We start from the raw sequence: 4,925 nt of genomic DNA, 5'->3' as shown, positions 1-4,925 counted from the left end.
TGTCTCCAGTTGACCAGTGATTTCTCTACAGCTTCTTCTTGGACCCACTGGTCGTTTAAGAGTGTGTTAATCTCCATATATTTGTGAAAATTTTCACTCTCTGGTGGTTATTGATATCCAACTTCATTTCAATGTGATCAGAGGAAGTGCTTTGAATAATTTCAATTTTTTTAAATGTATAAAGACCTGTACTGTGCCAGCATGTGATTGATCCTGGAGAATGTTCCATGAGCACTAGAGAAGAATATATATCCTGTTTTTTGGAGGTATAGTGACCTATATATATATTTGTTAGGTCTAATTCATTTATCAAATTGTTTAACTTCTTTATTTCCTTGTAGATCCTCTGTCTGGTTGTTCTATCTATAGAGGAGAGTGTATTAAAGTCACCTACTATTGTTGTTGAAACAGCTATCACTCCATTCAGTTTTGCCAATGTCTGTCTCACATACTTTGGAGCTGCTTGATTGGGAAGTTAAACATTTATGATCGTTATTGCATCTTGGGTAATTGTCCCTTTTATTAATATATAGTGTCATTCTTTGTCTTATATGATGTCTTTACATTTAAAGTCTATTTAGTCCAATATGAATATAGCTACTCCTGCTTTCTTTTGGTTACAACTTGTGTGGAACATCTTTTTTCATCCTTTCACTTTCATTCTGTTTGTATCCTCATGTCTAAGATGAGTCTCTTTTAAGCAACATATAGTTGGATTACATTTTTTAATCCATTGTGCCAATATGTGTCTTTTAATTGGTAAGTTTAGTCCACTAACATTCAAAGTTATTACTAAAAAGGCATTTCTTGAATCCACCATCTTATCCTTTGGATTGTATTTGTCAGATCTATATATTCTTCTCCCTTTTTTCTGTTTTTAATCCTTTAAGTTATTCTTTCTGGTACACTATAGTTCTCCAGACCTCCCTTCTGTCTTTTTTTTTTTTTTTTTAACTGGCAGAACTTCCTTTAGTATTTCTTTTTGGCCAGTCTCTTGTTGACAAATTCCTTCAGGATTTATTTATGAAAACTTTAGTCTCTTCCTCAGTTTGAAGAACATTTTGTCTGGGAACAGAATTCTTAGATGGACGTTTTTCTCTTTCAGGATCTTAAATGTATCATACCACTGCCTTCTCACCTCCACAGTGCCAGTCTTATGTGGTTCCCCTTGCATGTAGTAGATTGTTTTCTCTTGCTGCTTTCAGAATTTTCTGCTTCTTTTCAACATTTAACAGACTGATTAATATGTTGGTGAAGGCCTATTTGGATTTATTCTATTTGGAGTTTGTTGGGCTTCTTTGATTTACTTATTTATGTCCTCTATAAAGGTTGGGATTTTTTCCCACACTATATCCTCAACAAATCTTCTTAGCACTTTACTCCTCTATTCTCCTTCTGGGACACCAATGATTCTTGTATTTGTACACTTTGTTTTGTCCATTATCCCTGCGATCCAATTCAAATTTTCCACCTTTTTTTGCCATTTGCTATTTTCAGTGTTTTGAAATCAGCTGTCTTGTCCTCTAGTTCACTTATTCTTTCTTGTGCCTCTTCAATTCTGTTGTTGTGGGTCTCTAGTGTATTTTCTTAATTTAGGTTTTGTTTTTCTTGTTGTTTCTTTTCTAGTGTATTTTTTATTTTGTTAATAGCATCTTTAATCTCTGTGATATCTGCTATTTTTCTGTTTATTCTTTCAAATTCCTCTTTATGTTCTTTACTGTCTTCTTGATCTTCTAGTGTTATTAGCCACACAATTTATTTTTTTTAGTATATGAATGTCTTTGATTAGTTTTTCCATAGTCTGTGTCTTCTCTGGTGTTTTAATTTGGTCACTAGGTTGGATTATATCTGTCTGCATCTTGATAAGCTTATTCGTCTTCTCTTGTCTTTGAGGCAAGTAAATATCTTGAGAGGTTTACTTTGGGATTTGATTTCCTTCAGTAGTCTAAAGCTTTGTATCTGTAGGATGGATGTGGAGCAGTATGCAAAGTGCAGGAAGGGGCACAACAGTGTGTGATGCTTTGCAACACAGGTATAGGCACAGGTTGGGGACACTATGCTGGTGCCTGTGAGCATGCAGCATGGGTTGCAGGGTTGTGGAGGTACAACGTGGGGACCATGGATTTGAGGTGCAACAACTCAGGCAGACCCTGGAGCACAGGAGCTCGGTGTGGCATGTGAGGCATTTAGGTAGAGCATGGTGGGAGGCAAATGGGGAATCTGTGTGGATGCAGAGGGGCTGATGTGCAGGTAGGATATGCGTGGACATGTGTTGCATGGGGATCGTGGGTGGAGGGTAGGTGGCACAGAGGTTGGAGTACAGGGGGGCAGGGATCTGATGGGTCCTTGTGCATGGGGGAGGGGTCCAGAGGGCCCTAGTTGCAGATATGGGAGTATGTATGTCAAGGCACAGGTCACAGATGTTACAGGATGTGTTTCATGGGGGCTTGGCATTGAGTGTGTTGTCCCCTGGCACAGATGTGTAGCTGTGGAGGAGGTTGGAGCAAGTGTGCGTGTGTGTGCAGGGTAGGGGCTATGTAGCACAGATGTGCCCATGAACACCTGCCAGGTGTGAGAGCAGAGCCTTGTGCCAGAGGGTGGAGCAAGTGCACATTTGCAGGGTAGGGGTGCAGGGGTCAAGGAGTCAGTGCAGGAATGCATGGGCATCTGGCAATGGGGAGTATGTGGCTATGCAGGTATGCTGGTCTGGGGGCTGGGGACCTGATGTGTGCATGCACAGAGCTCAGGATCAGCAAGCTGGGGTTGCACCTGCATAAGCAGGGGGGATCTCACCCGGAAGTGCAGGTCAGCGCTTGCCAGAGCTGGAGGGCATGACTAGGGACCATGCTCGTGGGCAGATCTGGGAGGGTCATAAAGTGATGTACACCTATGCAGTGCTGGAGGGGAGTAGAGTTGCAGGATTATATAAGCTGGGGGCGAGTGCAGTCTGGTTATGAAGGTGAGCGCCAGCATCCTTGTTGTGCCAGCAACCACCTGCCAGGGCAGGGAGGGGGAGGTAAGTCTCTGGAGGGGCTGGATGAGACTATCTTGTGCAGAAGAGGTGAGTTGGGCTGGGGTAGGCTTGAGCAGCACTTGGGATGTGGGTGTGGGCCAGGAGTGAGCAAGGACAGGGTTGGGGAGGCAGGGGACTTGGAACGCAGGAAATAGGGAGGAAGGTGACAGAGTTCAGGTGTGTAGGTGTGGGATGAGTCACAGGTCACAGGACTGCTTTAATGAGGGTAGTGTATTCAAGGAACTCTGCTTGGCTTATTCACTAGTCCCTGGCTCCCTGTCTGTGCATTCCTGAGGGCTATGGACTTCCGTTTGGAAAGGGATGCATTAGGCTGTCTGCAGCAGCCATAGTGTTTCTGGGTCTCTGCATCTCAATTCTTCAGCTTTTGCAACCAGAGCCTCCCTGTGTGGTGTAGAAGACCCTCCCAAGTCACCCCCTGGAATCGCCTTCTCAATTGCCTTCCCATCCCTTCTCCAACTGAGCCTTGGAGGAGGGGTGAACTTGACTTATCCTATTCTGCCATCTTCCCAGAACTCCTTTGCTTGATTGTTTATCATCATATATTCTCTAAATTTGATAGCATCTATTTGGAGCCAATTATTTTAAGTATAATAACATTTAGAGTCCTTCTAACAAGCATTTTGGTGTTCTTTTTCTTTTAGATGTTTCCACCACTGTTTTACAGGAATGGCAGGAAAGATTTTAGTCATGGCTCTTTCACTGTGTTCCCAATATTATGCTTTGGTCAACATGTGGAAAAATACATGAGAAATAAAGAAATCATAGATTGATTTTCTCTGAATTTTGTCTTCATTGAAAGTTGTAAATTATGTACGAAGATGGTATTACAAATATTTAACAACCAAAAGGACATGGATACCGCCCAATCAGAATTGATAAGGACTTTTGTAAGTAACCTGAATGGCTCTAATGTGTCTATCAGCTCAATAAAAAATAAGACATGATTACAGGCTATAAATTTATGAGCTAATATAGTCCCTGTATATATTGATGCCTGTAAAAACCTGTATCCTTAAAACAACATCACAGGGTGAGCAGGGGTGGCTCAGTGGCAGACTCGCTTGCTGTGCTGGAGAACCAAGTCCATTTCCTGGTGTCTGCCCATGTAAAAAAATAATAATACTAACAACAACAACAAATCAAAAGTTATTCATTTTTATTTTATTTTCTTAATTTTTAGCGGTAAGATGGATAGATACCAATTCTAAAGATAGAAGTCAAGCATATATTCTATATCTTCTCTATTTCTTCCCTTTTAGCTTTATTTAATAACTCAAAAGCCTTTTTGCTTGATCGATTTTCTGGCTTTCTTCCTTCTTAGGAAACATCATAGACTATAAGCTTTTTCAAAAAAATATTTGGTAACAAATATAAAACACACATTTTCCCATTTTCGCCTCATATGTGTACAATTAAGTTATATCAATAACATTTACAAAATTGTGCCACCATTCATTACCACAGCTTTTCACAATCTGGAACAGAAACTTTGCATTAATTAAACAGTAATTCCCTACTCCCTTCTATCTAGCCTCTGTTAACCTATAATCAATTTTATGTCACAATGAATTGCTCATTTTGGTATTTCGTATGTGAATCATGCAATATTTGTCCTTTTGTGCCTGGTTTATTTCATTCAACCTATAAACTTTCAATATACTCATAATTTCATGAATAGGGTGCAGCCTTAACTGATATTAGTTGTTAAAATAGATCTTCAGGTCACATAACTGAAAGCTATGGGGACACCAGGAAGATTTAAGAGATGTTGACATATCACTCTATATACATATTAGGTATCTCCTTAACAAAAATAAAACTCTTCAGATGTATCTAATCTTTACTCCTTACCCTTTTCCTTCTCCTTCTTCAGAGATAAGCGTTCTTGAAG

Source organism: Tamandua tetradactyla, chromosome 4, assembly GCF_023851605.1.
Source record: "Tamandua tetradactyla isolate mTamTet1 chromosome 4, mTamTet1.pri, whole genome shotgun sequence".
Lineage (NCBI taxonomy): Eukaryota > Metazoa > Chordata > Mammalia > Pilosa > Myrmecophagidae > Tamandua > Tamandua tetradactyla.
This window is presented reverse-complemented; position numbering follows the sequence as displayed.